Source organism: Myotis davidii, unplaced genomic scaffold (assembly GCF_000327345.1).
Source record: "Myotis davidii unplaced genomic scaffold, ASM32734v1 scaffold582, whole genome shotgun sequence".
Taxonomy (NCBI): Eukaryota; Metazoa; Chordata; class Mammalia; order Chiroptera; family Vespertilionidae; genus Myotis; species Myotis davidii.
In genome coordinates, this window is record NW_006294113.1 from 181,954 (window position 1) to 197,445 (window position 15,492).

General features: G+C 40.1%; 1 protein-coding gene across 5 annotated transcripts in view; it reads left to right on the forward strand.

Moving 5' to 3' along the window:
• The window catches only part of FRS2 (fibroblast growth factor receptor substrate 2), a 113,421-nt gene that overhangs the window by 80,748 nt on the left and 17,181 nt on the right, over positions 1 to 15,492 (forward strand). For all 5 annotated transcript variants that reach the window (XM_015566830.1, XM_015566829.1, XM_015566828.1 and 2 more), the window contains one exon: positions 10,975 to 11,069. The gene's annotated coding sequence lies outside the window, so the exon portion shown is untranslated. The remainder of the gene's footprint in view (positions 1 to 10,974; positions 11,070 to 15,492) is intronic.

A 15,492-nucleotide genomic window follows, 5' to 3' on the forward strand; every position in this document is an offset into this window, starting at 1 on the left:
GTGGTAGGTGTCCTAGAGGGCTCAGTGGCTCAGCCTCCCCAGTCACCTGAGGTGGACGCTCTTGGTGCACCCTTTTGTGGGATGTTTGTGTAGTCTTGTTGTAGTTAACCCTTGATTGCTGTTGGTATCACTGGGAAGAATTGACCTCCAGTCCAATTGGCTGTGGTGACCAGCTGTGCCTACACTGGAAGATCCGTTGCGCTGGAGACACCCTTATGGGGCAGGACTTGCTTCAGTGGGGCTTTGTCACTGAGTCTGCCCCCTGAGTGTGTCTCTTATGGATGTGAAGTTGTAATCTGGATGGTCTCACTCTGACCACTGGGTACACTGGCTCTTGAATCTCCAAGGAAGTGCAAAGTCATCCACTGCCTGAGGCTACCCAGCAGGAGCTACAGAGAGATCTGCAGATTCCTCCTCTTTGTTTGGGGTTTTGAGGTGCCCAGATGAAGTGCAGCTATGAAGTAATGCAGACTGCTGATGAGCCTTAGGCCTTCTTTTGGAAGCTCTGGGGTTTTCTGACCCAGCTACAGTATGACAGGTTTTTAGGCGATGGGCCAGGCCATTCGTATGTAAAAGCCTCTGGGCACAGCGTGGGTGGGGTTGTTAATTGGGAGCAGCGGGGTCTCAGGGAATCAGCAGGGTGGAGCAAACTGCAATGGCTGCCAGTCTGCTTTGCCTCAGAGAGGTCCTGGTGTCTGTGTTCCACGGCTCCATGCAGGAACAATGAATGCTGCAAGCACCTCTGCGAGAAAGCCGCCCTTGCATTCCGGCCTAATGCCAGACAGTACAGTTTCTCTCCATATGAGCCTGGATCCCCAAATTCTTGCCCGGAACTAGAGTTCAGAGCAGTACGGAGCTTTTATTTCCCTCCCATTTGAAAAAGACAACAGCGTACCCAGCTGTCAGCCTCTGTCGTGCGCGCCTCTGTACCTCCACACTTCCATACCTCTGCATCTCCTACCAGTTTCAATGCACTTTTCTCTTTCCTTCTAGTTGTAGAATTTCCACTCAGCCAGCCTTCCCGTGGTTCTGGATAATATTTGTTTTGTCTTTTAGTTGTAGTTTTAATGTGGTTGTGCACGGCAGCAAGTTCAGGTGTTTACCTATGCCGCCATTTTGGTTCAGTCCCACACTTTTATTATTATAGGTGAAAAATCCTTAGTAGTGTTAAGAATAAGTCTAAAACTATTGTGTATCAGTATAAAAAAGACCTACCTGATAGTTTAAAAACAGTGCACCCAGACCATTGACACAAAAAACAGGAATCGAATGCCATTCTCTTGATCGTTTTAATGTAATTAAACATGACAGTTAGCTGTGCCCAAAATTTAGAGTTATATTGCTAAGCATTTAACTATAGATATTCTATCCTGGCTGTATTTGAACAGAACTACTGTAGTAAAGGTCAAATTCACTCTCAATGCTAGTGAACTGAAAGAGCAAATATACCTTCCTGAGCACCAAATTTATAATCACCCTTATGAATAGAGTTCAGTGTTCTCTTTGCTTGTCAGTCTGCAAGAATTGGAATAATTTAGGATAGTTTTACTAAATGTATTAATGTAACTCTTGTTATGAGGATGGTGCTTAAGTTTTAGGATTCTATGCTTATAGTGCAAAAGGCTTCTTTGTGATACTAGAGACAAGATTTGGCTGTTAGTGGTAATATAATAATGCCTTGTTTTTTAAACTGTGTATTTTTCTAAATGTCTTCATAGCCAGAATTTATTTTGTCTTCACAATACCTCTGTGAAATAGGTATCCTATTCTTATAAATGAAGAAATTGAGGCACTGAAAGGTTGACCAACTGCCAAAGGCATATAACATTGTTTTAAAATAAATCATCATTAGTTCAGTAGCTAATATTTACTAACTGCTTACCATATACTAGTCACTATTTTAAGGTTTTTACATGTATTAATTATTAAGGGTAAGTTCTGGATTTAATTCTGGCTCTTCTGCTTATTAGCTGTTGACCATGGGAAAGCTACCTAACCTCTTCAAGTGTTGGTTTCCTCATTTGGAACAAGGAAATAATGATAGTGCCTACCTCATAGGGTGGGTGTATGGATTGAGATAATCCAAATGAATGTGTCTGTCATACAGTGAGGGCTTCTACTATTGAAAAATAAGGTGTTATTAAACAGTATTTAGTGTAAGTTTTAGCTTCTTGATGATTATCCTGTTAAAATCATTGTATTTTTCTTGAGTAATATAATCAATATGCAGCTATATATACCTATTTTATAGAAAAACATCCATGTTACAACAAGATCATAGCTTCATATAGTGACTATAATTACCACTTCCCTTTTAATATTTCCCAATAACCTTTTGACTCTAAACCTTCCATTAGTGGGAAGAAACCAAAGAGAGTTAAGAAGTCATGGAGAGTATCTAAGGTTCCAAAATCAATGGCAGGACACCTTCAGTCCATTGGGTTATGTTCATTCCAGAAGTACTGTGGTATGTCAGTTATTTGGAACCCAAACATATCTTCATGTAGAAAGTACCTTTTTAAATGAGGTACATGAATTCTTTTAATCCCTGATACAACTGACATGGTGGATATTTGCACTGAAAAACAGTAAAAACAAGCAAAAACAATACATTGACAGTGCCAATAATCAAAGTAATTAAAACAATAAACTGAATATATATTGATCCTTACAAAGAGGTCTGGAGAGGATTCTGTGAAGATGGTGGAGTAGCAAGCATCCAGAATCTATCTCCCCTGCACTGGCAGAACCTGCTGTAATTATTCTAGAACTCCGGAGCTATTGAGGATTTGTAGCTTTTAGGAGAAAAGCCTTAGATGTATATTGCACTTAATTTTGATCAATTTCAACTTTAAACATAGTAGCAGCTACCCATCTTCTACTCCCAGCTCTGTACATCTTATATACAGCTTATAGGACCCAGGCTAGGTCCAAAGGTCCCTCTCCAAATATCAGGAATCTGTGCGTGATTATTGCTTTTGATAGTAGAGGAGCAGACAAAGAGATGGGCAACCATTGTGTTGCTCCCCATTGTTGCAAGCCCCTTCCCCTCCAGCTGAAATGACTTCCAGGATATTTAAAGAGCTAGTACCCTCTTTTGCTTCATTCATTTTTCTCCTTTTCCCCTTTTTGGGAGCCAGAAGTTAAAGACTGTGACATTGCATATACAGGAAAAATTAGAAAGTGACCATGTGCACCCAAGGAAAGGCTCAGAAAAGACCTGAGAACACCTTAGGTTTAAACCTCAGGCGAACAGTTGGTGCAGAGATAGCCTGTAACTGTCAAAAACAAACAAACAAAAAACCTAACAAATAGTTACCCCATTATTAGATTCAAATGTTCAGTTTTTAACAACAACAAAAATTACAAAGCATGCAAAGAAATAAGAAAGTATGGCTCATTCAAAGGGGGAAAATCAATAAAAACCACTGGTGAAAAAGACCTGATTGCAGATATATTACACAAAAGCTTTAAAACAACTCTCTTAAAGATGTTCAGAGCACTAAAGGAAGATGTGGAAAAAGTCAAGAAAACTATGCATGATTAAAGGAATATCAATGAAGAAATAGAAAACATAAAAAGCAACCAAATGGAAATTCTGGATCTGAAATGTACAATAACTGTAATGAAAAATTGAGTAGAAGGAGTCAAAGTCTTATGTGAGCAGACAGAACAACAAATCAGCAAAGTTGAAGATAGGACAATGGAAATTATTCAGTCTGAGGAACAGATTGAAGAAAAATGAACAGAGCCTAAGGGATCTGTGGGACACCATCAAGTGGTCTAACACATATTGTGGGAGTTCGAGAAGGGGAAGAGAGAGAGAAAGGGGCACAGAGAATATAGAAGTAGATGAATATAAACACCTAAGGAGGTCATTGTACTTCAAGTAAGATTACCCAACAGAAACCCTCACCAAGACACATTATAATCCAGCTTACACTACAAAAGCCAAAGACAGGACTCTTGAAAGCAGCAAGAGGGAAGCAAATTACTGTTTTTGTACATACAAGGACTCCTCAATAAGATTATTACCAAACTGCTCATCAGAAACTTTGGAGGCTAGGCAGAAGTAGACATATATATTGAAAATGCTAAAAGACTCGCAGAAAAACTATCAACCAAGGATCCTGTATCTGAAAAACTGTCCTTCAAAAATGAGGGAGGGAGAAAGGAAAATATTACCAGATAATCAAAAGCTGGAGTTTATTACCACTATACCTGCCATTAAGAAATGCATTTTCTAAGAAAGGGAGTCCTGCAAGGTGATACAAAAGGACACTCTACACTTACTTGAAGCCATGTGGAGAAATAAAGATCTCACTCACAAGGGGAATTCTAAAAGCTAGTACTATTATAACAGATTTGTAACTGCACTTTTTGTTTTCTGATTTAGTATTTGAGGGGCTACTACATTTAAAGAAAAAATAACTTATCTGAAAGCTAGTATTTTATTTTATTTATTTATTTTAAAGAATTTTTTTAATATATATTTTATTGAATTTTTACAGGGAGGAAGGGAGAGAGATAGAGAGTTAGAAACATTGATGAGAGAGAAACATCGACCAGCTGCCTCCTGCACATTTCCCACAGGGGATGTGCCTGCAACCCAGGTACAATGCCCTTGACCGGAATCGAACCTGGGACCCTTCAGTCCGCAGGCCGGAGCTCTGTCCACTGAGCCAAACCGGTTTCGGCTGAAAGCTAGTATTTTAACTTTGGTTTGCAACTCTTTATTTTCTATATCATTTAAGAAACAAATAATTTAAAAGAATTGTTTATTTTTCTGGGTGCACTGTATAGAGGTGTAGTTTTGTGACATCAATAACTGAAAGGAGTGAGGACAGCTGTTAAAGGAGCAGAGTTTTTGTATATTATTGATGTCAAGCTGGTATAAATTCAAATTGGACTGGTATAACTTCAGGATGCAAAATGTAATCCTCATGGCAGCTACAAAGAAAATAGCTATAGACCATATACAAGGCTCAAAATACTTAAATCAGAAATGAAAGTGGGGATATCACTACTGATTCTGCCAAAGTAAAAATGATTGTAAGAATACTATGAACAATTGTACACTAACAAATTAAATAACCTAGATGAAGCAGACAAATTTCTAGAAACATAAAACCTACCAATACTAAACCACAAATGAAATAGGAAATCTGAACAAAGCTATAACTAGTAAAGAGATTAAATGAGTAATAAAAAATCTCTTGATAAGAAAAACCCCTGGCTTCACTGGTGAATTCTTCTAAACATTTAAAAAACTCATATCAATTCTCAAACTTTTCCAAAAAATTGAAGATGAAGGAACACTTTGCTAATTTATTCTATGAAGCCAGCATTACCCTGATATCAAAGCCAGATAAAGAAACCACAAGGAGAATATAGACCAACATCCCTTATGAACACTGATTCAAAAATCCTCAACAAAATACTAGCAAACTAAGTTCAGCCAAAGTGCGGTTTGTTCTTGCAATGCAAAGATTTACAACATATAAAAATCAGTCAATATAATACACATTAACAGCAGGAAGATAAAAAACATCATCTCAATTGGTACAGATAAACGTTTTGACAAAATTCAACACTTTTTTATAAAAACACAAAAAAGCTAGGAGTAGAAGGAAACTACCTCAACATAATAAAAGCTATATATGAAAAACCCACAGTGAATATCATACTCAATAGTGGAAGACTGAAAGCTTTTCCTCTAAGATCAGGAACAAGTCAAGGATGCCCACTTTCACCACTTTTATTCAACATTGCACTGTTGAATTCTAACCAGAGCAATTAGGCAAGTAAAAGAAATAGAACGTGTCCAAACTGGAACAGAATAAGTAAACTTAATCTTTGTTTGCAGATGACAAAATTTTCTATTTAGAGAACCCTAAAGATTCCACAGAAAGTCTTAGAACTAATAAATGAGTTCAGCAAAGTAGCAGGATACAAACTCAACGTGCAGAAATTAGTTGCATTTACATATACAAGCAATGAACAATCTGAAAAGGAAATTACAAAAACACATTGCACTGTTGAATTCTAACCAGAGCAATTAGGCAAGTAAAAGAAATAGAACGTGTCAACACTGGAACAGAATAAGTAAACTTAATCTTTGTGTGCAGATGACAAAAGTTTCTATTTAGAGAACCCTAAAGAGTCCATAGAAAGTCTTAGAACTAATAAATGAGTTCAGCAAAGTAGCAGGATACAAACTCAACGTGCAGAAATTAGTTGCATTTACATATACAAGCAATGAACAATCTGAAAAGGAAATTACAAAAACAAATTTAATATGGAATCTCAAGGAACTACAAATAGCCAAAATAATCTTGAAAAGGAAGAACAAGACTGGATAACTTACACTTCTGATTTCAAAACTTACTACAAAGCCACAATAATCAAAACAGTGTGGTACTGGCATAAAGATAGATTTGTTGATCAATGGAATAAATAAAGAACCCAGAAATAAGCCCTCACATGACCAAAAAACTCATGTTCAAAAATGTTTTGACAAGAGTGCCAAGACAATTCAATGGAGAAAAGGGCAGTCTTTTCAACAAATGGTGTTGAGAAAACTGGTTATCTACATGCAAAATAATGAACTTTGACCCTTATCTAATATCATACATGAAAATTAACTGAAAATGAATCACATATGTAAATATAAGACATAAAACAATAAAATTCTTAGAAGAAAACAGGCCAAAAGCTTTACAACATTGGATTTGGCAGTGCTTTCTTGGATATGACACTAGAAGTACAGGTAACGAAAGCAAAAATAGGCAAATTGGACTTCCTGAAAAATAAAAATATTTGTGCATCAAAAGACACGGTCAAGAGCTCTGGCAAGGTAGCCCAGTTGGGTAGAACATCACCCCAATACACCAGAGTTGTGGGTTCAGTCCCAAGTTGGAGCATATACAAGAATCAACCAATGAATGCATAAATAAGTGGAAAAAAATAAGTGGAACAACAAATTGATGATTGTCTTTCCTCTCAAATCAATAAATAAAAATTAAAAAACAGAGTGATTGAGAGCAACCCACAGAATGGGAGAAAATATTTGCAAATTATCTACATATATCAAAGGCTAAGTGACCAGCCAATAGGTATGATGCACACTGACCACCAGGAGGCAGATGCTCAACACAGGAACTACCAAGCTATGGTGACTTGGCAGCAGCGGTTCTTGGTTGACGCACCCTGGAATCAGAGAGGAGGGAGCCTGATTCCTCGTGGGGTGCACGATTCCACCTTTGGCTGTGGGTTATGTTGTCGCTAGGACACCGTCGGCCCTGAATCTGGTTTACTGCTAAGCTGCAGTGACCGCAGATGCCCTTCGAGCCACGGCACCACCCCAAGTGCAGCCAGCCAGGGAGGGACTTTGGGAGGTTGGCTCCAGGCCGTGTCTGGCCCGTCTTGCCCAGTCCTGCCCTGCCCATCACCTTATAATTAATTTCATTTCAATGTGCACGAGTCCGTGCACCGGGCTATAGTATCTATATATATAAAGAGGTAATATGCTAATTGGTCCTAAGAGTGTCATAGGACCGCTAAGGAGGAGGCTGCCTGTGCGTGCACAGCGGGTATTGCTCCCGGAGATGGGGTGGAAGTGGGGAGGCGCCCAGAGGAGGCCCGTGCCTGGGAGGGCAGGGTGGGAGCCTGTAGTGCCCCCCTCACCAGTCCTTCACCACCCACCACTCACATTCAGAGCGTCCCGCCGCTCACTTGCCTGGGGAAGGAGCACGGCGCAGCAGGCAGGAGGTTTCCATGCTCTCCTCCGGTGCCATGACGGGGCGGAGCTGCCACATTGCTCTGGAGAAGGGGTGTAAGCAGGGAGGTGCCCGGAGAAGGCAGGACCAGCCCGAGGCAACTCGGGACTGAGGGCGGGGCTTGAAGCATCCAGAGAAGGCCAGAGGGGTCAGGGGGCTAGGCCAGGCGCCCTGGAGCTCTGCGTGGAGAGGTTTGGGTGTCAAGGCAGGGCGGTGGGTGGGCGGGTCGCAAAATTTCACGTGCTGTGCTCCTAAAATTTGATAAAGGTCAATATCCAGTATATATAAAGGACTTCTAAAACTCAGTCGTAGAAAAACAAGCAACCTGGTTAAAAAATGGACCAAGGTCTTAAATAGACATTTCTCCAAAGGAGATAACAAATGGCTAATAAGCACATGTAAAGATGCTCAACATCACTAATCATTAGGGTAATACAAATTAAAATCTCAATGAGAGGAAAGACAAATCAAAACTACTGTGAAATATCACCGCATACTCATTAGGATGGCTGATACAAAAAAACAACAACCAGAAAACAACAAATGTTAGTAAGGATATGAAGAAATTGGAACCCTTGTGCTCTGCTGGTGGGAATGTAAATCAGTATGACAGTTTCTCAAAAAATTATGAATAGAATTACCATGTGGTCTAGTTAGTAACATTACCCAGAAGCAATACTACTTCTGGGTCTGTATCCAAAAGAATTGAAAACAGGGTCTCCAAGACATATATGTACATCCATGTTTATAGTAGCATTATTCACAATAGCCAAAAGGTGGATAAATGTCTAACAAGAGATGAATGGATAAGCAAAGTTTGGTATATACATAAATGAAATATTAATCAGCCTTAAAAAAGAAAGAAATTCAGACACCTGCTACAACATGAATGAATTTTTAGGACATTATATTAAGTAAGGCAGGCACAGAGATAAATACTGTATGATCTTTTATATGAGGTATCTACTAGTAGAGTAGTCAAAACTTAATAATACAAATAAAAAGAATGGCAGTCGCCTGGGGAAGTGAGTTGTTTAATGGGTAGAATTTCAATGTTGCAAGATGAAGTAGTTCTGGACATTGGTTGCACAACAATATTGAATATATTTAACAGTCCTGAAATGTATACTTAAAAGTGGGAAAGATGGCAACTTTTATGTTTTGGGTATTTTACTACAATTAAAAAAATTTGGAAAAAGAAAGAAAAAAGAGATTTGAAGGTTAGATAGAATAAAGTTTCCAGAGATTCTAATGGAGGCTTTTTATTATTTTCAGGAGCTTTATAGATTGGTACACTGGTTCTTTAATGTTTCATTTCAAGACTTAGGACTCTTCCTTAATACAGGGTTAAAGATGGATCACTCTCTTTGTCTGAATTATATTTACTATGTTTAAACTCATTTCAGGATGGGGGTTATGGGGTGTTTATAAGTGGAATAAATAAAAAGAGGAAGACAGGTTTCCTGAGTTGATTGGCTAAACTTTCTTAAAAGAGAGAAATAGGCAAACAATATGTATTTTATATAAAAAGCATGGATTATGGTAGAATTAGCAGGACAGCTTTACAATCCAGAGAGAAAACATGATGTGTGTTAAGTTTATGGTGAAAAGAAGGGTGTGCTAAGGAAGAGACTCTAGGGTGCTGCCGCCCCCCCGCAATGAAGGGTGTGAGCAAATACCTGGCTGAACTGATTATAGATGTGAGCCTGAAATCCAGAATTGAAATTTTTGATTATGGGTTCATGGTTTTGGAAATGTTCATTTTGGTTATCAGTCATATTCTTTTAACTCTAGTTAATATAGATTAAAATGAGACAATTCACAAACCTCTAACATAATGCCTGATACAGTATAGCAGTAAATGTTAGTGCCTGTGTTTGAGTGAATTTAATTTTTTTCTGTACTATAACAAGTGAATAAATGCCCTGGCTGCTGTGGCTCAGTTGGTTGAAGCATCGTCCTGTTCATCGAAAGATCGCAGACTCAATTCCTGTTCAGGGCACATACCTAGATTGCAGGTTTGGTCTCCAGTTGTCCATAAGAGAGGCAGCCAATCAATATTTCTTAAATCCATGTCTCTCTCTCTGTCTCTCTCTCTGTCTCTCTCTCTCTCTCTCTCTCTCTCTCTCTCTCCCCCCCTCCCTCTTCCTCTCTCCCTCTCTCCCTCTCCCTCCCGCCTCCCACTCCCTCTGCCTCTCTCCCCTTCTCCCTCCTTCCCTCCCTCCCTGCCATCTTACCTCCCTCCCTCTTCCTCTCTCTTAAAAAAAAATCAATTAAAAAAGTGAGTAAATTCACCAGAAAAATTTCAAAAGTTATTGAAATCTCTTGAAACTCTAGATTGTAATTGATTTCTGTAACTTCTATTGTCCTGTGACCCTGGCATGTTTGTTCATGTGGACTGTTTAGTGATGACCGACTCCTCTGATTTTGTTCTGGGGGCTTCTCATAGAATAGGAAGATGCAGGGGAGGGATTCTAAAGGGAGTCACTGATTGATCTCTGGAAGGGTGATGATGAGTTTTTAGACAAGTGACTGGAGGTAGAGAATTAGCCTGCCACTGGCTAAAATAGGGTTTTAGAACTGGAAAGGGGTATTAGAGGTGATTTAGTTTATTGCTCATTTTATGGCTGAGGAGGTAAGGATAGAGAAGTGGGTTATCCAAAGTCATAGCTATAGTGGAAAAGCCAGAATCAATGGCTTCTAAAAGCCCTGATATTTCCAAACATAGGGCTCAAACTATTACATTTTTACTTTCTCTTTTAAGAAATTATAACATCTACACATCATATTTTAAAAATATATCTTATCTATTAAATAAATGATTTTTAGCCCTAGCCGGTTTGACTCAGTGGATAGAGCATCAGCCTGCAGACTGAAGGGTCCCGGGTTTGATTCTGGTCAAGGGCACATACCTAGGTTGCAGGCTCAATCCCTGGCCCTCATCAGGGCATCTGCAGGAGGCAACCAATCGATATGTCTCTTTCACATCGATGTTTCTCTCCCCCTCCCTTCTACTCACTTTAAAAAAAGAAATGGAAAAATATCCTTGGGTGAGGATTAACAACAAAAAAATAATTTTAAATCAAATTTTAGATATTTTGAGTTTAAATAGATAATTTGAACTAACAATGCTGCCAGAAATCTCATAAGGAAAATTATTGTTTTAAAAGAAATAAAAAATTCTCCTTTCTTTTAGGTTAAGTCATCAAATGAAGAAAACATGGTGTTCTGAAGTATGATTAAACTCCTGCGGCTGCAGCAAAGGTTAAGCATATTCATGGCCAGATCTAGGTGAGTTGAAGTTTATCTTAAAAAAAAAAAAACAAAAAAAACCTCCCTAGCTGGTTTGGTTCAGTGGATAGAGATCGGCCTGTGGACTGAAGGGTCCCGGGTTTGATTCCGGTCAAGGGCACATGCCCAGGTTTCAGGCTCAGTCCTCAGTAGGGGGGCGTGCAGGAAACAGCCAATCAAGGATTCTGTCTCATCATTGATGTTGCTCTCTCTCTCCCTCTCCCTTCCTCTCTGAAATCAGTAAAAATATATTTTAAAAAATAGCATTAAAAAATCATTAAGTCTACAAATTATATTTTTAAACAAGAAATTTGATGTTTTCTTTTTTTATAAATTTAAATTTTTCAATTATAGTTTACTTTCACTAATATTTTATACTAGGGGCCCGGTGCATGAAATTCATGCACTGGGTGTGGGGGGCGGGGGAGGGGGGGAGTGTCTCTCAGCCCAGCCTGCCCCCTCTCACATACTGGGAGCCCTCAGGCGTTGACCCCCATCACCCTCCAATCGCAGGATCGGCCCCTTGCCCAGGCCTGACGCCTCCGCCAGAGGTGTCAGGCTTGGACAGGGGACCCCCATCTCCCCCTGATCACTGGCTCTGACCCCCCGCCCAGGCCTGAGGCCTCTGGCCCAGGAATCATGCCTGGGCAGGGGAACCCCATCTCCCTCTGATCTCTTGTTCGACCCCCCGCCCAAGCCTGACACCTCTGACCCAGGCTTCAGGCCTGGGCAAGGGGACCATCATATCCCCCCAATACCCGGCTCCGCCCCCCACCCAGGCCTGATGCCTCGGCCAGAGGAGTTGACCCTCATCACCCTCGGATCACCAATCACCGGATCGGCCCCTTGACCAGGCCTGAGGCCTCTGGCAGAGGTGGCAGGCCTGGGCAGGGGACCCCCAACTCCCCACGGTTGCAGGCTCTGCCTCTGCCCAGGCCTAACACCTCTGGCCGAGGCATTAGGCCTGGGCAGGGGACCCCCAGCTCCCCGCGGTTGCAGGCTCTGCCACTGCCCAGCTCCCCGTGATCTCCCGCTCTGTTCCTGCCCAGGCCTAACGCCTCTGGCTGAGGCATCCGGCCTGGGCAGCAGGGACCCACAGCTGCAGTGGCTCCACGATCGTGGGCTCCCCTTTAGGCCTAGGCAAGGGATCCCTAGCTCCCGGGACTGCCAGCTTCGACCGTGCCCAGCTCCCATCGCTGGCTCCACCCCTACTTCTTGCTATCACTGGCCAGGGTGGCAAAGGCGCCTGATTCTCCAATCATGGCTGGGGGGCAGGGCAAAGGCGGCCCTGCCCTGCCTCCCAGCTCTTAGCTCCCCCCTGGGTTTCCGATCACTGTCAGTGGCACGGGGCTTCTTCCTGCTTTCCCTTTCACCTCCCTGCATTGTGCCTACATATGCAAATTAACCGCCATCTTTGTTGTCAGTTAACTGCCATCTGAGTTGGCAGTTAATTTGCATATAGCCCTGATTAGCCAATGAAAAGGGTAACGTCGTACGCCAATTACCATTTTTCTCTTTTATTAGTGTAGATTGGTTTCAAATGTATAGCAGAGTGGTTCAATACTCACATACTTTGTAAAGTGTCCTCCAGATATTTCCAGTATCCAACTGGCACCATACACAGTTATTACAGTATTACTGACTATATTTCTTATGCTGTAATTTATATCCCTGTGACTGTTTTGTAACTACCAGTTTGTACTTCTTAATCCCCTTTACCTCTTTCTCCTAGTCCCCTGCAACCTCCCTCCCTTCTGGCAACCACCAGTCCATTCTCTGTGTCTATGAGTCTGTTTCAATTTCATTTGTTCATTTATTTTGTTCTTTAGATACCACATATAAGGGAGATCATATGGTATTTGTCTTTCTCTGAGTAGTTTATTGAGCATAATAGCCTCAAGGTCCATCCATGCTGTTGCAAATGGTGAGATTTCATTCTTTTTAGGCTGAGTAATATTCCATTTTATATATATGTACCACAGCTTTTTTATCCACAATATATCAATTTGTTGATGGGCAGTTGAATTACTGCCACATCTTGGCTATCATAAATAATGCTGCAGTAAACATAGGGATGCATATATTTTTTCAAATTAGTGATTTGGGGTTTTTTTTTTTAGATAAATCTCCAGAAGAGAAATCACTGGGTCATAGGGCAATTTCTTTTTTCTTTTTTTGAGAAAACTTCATACTCTTTTCCATAGTGGCTGCAGCAATATGCATTCCCACCAACAGGGCACCAGTGTTCCCTTATTTCCACATCCTTGTCAGCACTTGTCATTTGTGCATTTATTGATGATGGCTATTCTGACATGTGTGAGATGATATCTCATTGTGATTTTAATAGCATTTCTCTGATGGTTAGTGATGTTGAGCATCTTTTTATATGTCTATTGGCCTTCTGTATATCCTCTTCTTATCAGATGTTCTCCAATTTAATAGGTTGTCTTTTTGTTTTGTTGATGGTTCCCTTGCTGTGAAAAATTTTTTAGTTTGGTTTAGTCCCATTTGTTTATTTTTTTTTTGTTTCCCTTGCCAAAGGATAAATATCAGAAAAAATATTGCTGAGAGAAATGTTTGAGATTTTACTATGTGTTCTTCTAAGATTTTTATGATTTCAAGTCTTACATTTCAGTCTTTAATTCATTTTGAGTTTATTTTTGTACATGGTGTAAGAAGGGGGTCTGATTACATTTTTTTGCATGTATCTGTCCAGTTTTCCCAACACCATTTATTGAATACACTATCTTTACCCCATTGTATGTTCTTGTCTCCTTTGTCAAATATTAATTGACCATATAGTCATGGGTTAATTTTTTGGCTCTCTCTTGTGTACCATTGATCTGCATGTCTGTTTTGATTACTATGGCCTTCTATTATAGTTTGATATCAGATGGTGTGATATCTCCAACTTTGTTCTTCTTTCTCAATATTGCTGAGGCTTTTCAGATTTTTTTATGGTTTCGTATTAATTTTCAGATTATTTGTTCTAGTTCTTTGAAATATGCCTTTGGTATTTTGATAGGAATTGTGTTTGCTGATAGATTGTTTGGAGCGGAATGGACATTTTAATGACATTAATTCTTCCTGTCTGTGAACATGGTATATGCTTCCATTTATTTTATTTTCTTCAATTTTTTTCTTCAGTGTATTACCATTTTTTTTGAGGACAGGTTTTTTACCTTGGTTAAATTTATTCCTTGGTATTTTATTTATTTTTGATGCAGTATAAATGGGATTGCTCTTTTAGTTTCTCTTTCTGATAGTTCACTATCCTATCTAATAAAAGAGAAACATGTAAATTGACTATCCCTCTGCTATAGTCACCAGCCAATCAGGAGTGAATATGCAAATTAACCTGATAAAGATGGTGGGTTAATTTGCATACACAGGTGCCAGGTAGAGAGCAGAAGTGGGAGAGCCAGCAGCTTGGGGGGACATGGCTCCCTCAGTCGCTTCCTGTGGGTAGCACCAGGAATTCTGGGAATCATAGTTCTGGTCACAGACAGATCTCCTAAACCAGTGATGGCGAACCTATGATAGCGTGTCAGAGGTGACACGCGAACTAATTTTTTTTATTTTTCTTCATTAAATGGCATTTAAATATATAAAATAAATATCAAAAATATAAATCTTTGTTTTACTATGGTTGCAAAGATAAAAAAATTTATATATGTGACATGGCACCAGAGTTAAGTTAGGGTTTTTCAAAATGCTGACACGCCGAGCTCAAAAGGTTCGCCATCACTGTCCTAGACACTAGAACAAAGTGAGCCTGGAGCAAGTTACTGTTGTGGTGGGGGATGGAGGGAAAGCAAAGGTGAGAGACATAAGTAAAATCAGAGTGTCTAGGAAAAATTAAAGGGAAGGTATCCTAAAACTTCCAGGACATCTCCACCACTGAAGCAAAGAAAAAAAAAATGCCTCTATTATTCTGTGAGCAACAAACCAAAATGGGTTGGGGGGTCTCAGACAATTCGATCTCTGAATATTAATTTTGTATCCTGCTACTTGACTGAATTGATCAGTTCTAGTTTTTTAATGGATTCCTTAGGGTTCTCTAGATATTATATATAGAAGGCCTTCATTATGTTGAGGTATTTTCCCTTTGTCCCCACTTTTCTGAGACTTTTTATCACAAATGGATGCTGGATTTTGTCAATGGTTTTTCTGCATCTCTTAACATAATCATATGATTTTTATCATTCATTTTGTTTATGTGGTTTATCACATTACCGTATTTGCCGGCGTATAAGACGATTTTTTGGCCCTGAAAAATATGCCTCCAAGTGGGGGGTCGTCTTATACGCCAGGTACACTTCAGATAGACTGCCCATAGTGCTTGCCCCGTGCCATAGTGGCCTCCCGATGCCCGCCCACTTCATTCCACATACCGTTCAGGCATCAGCAGCGCTGCTGGGTG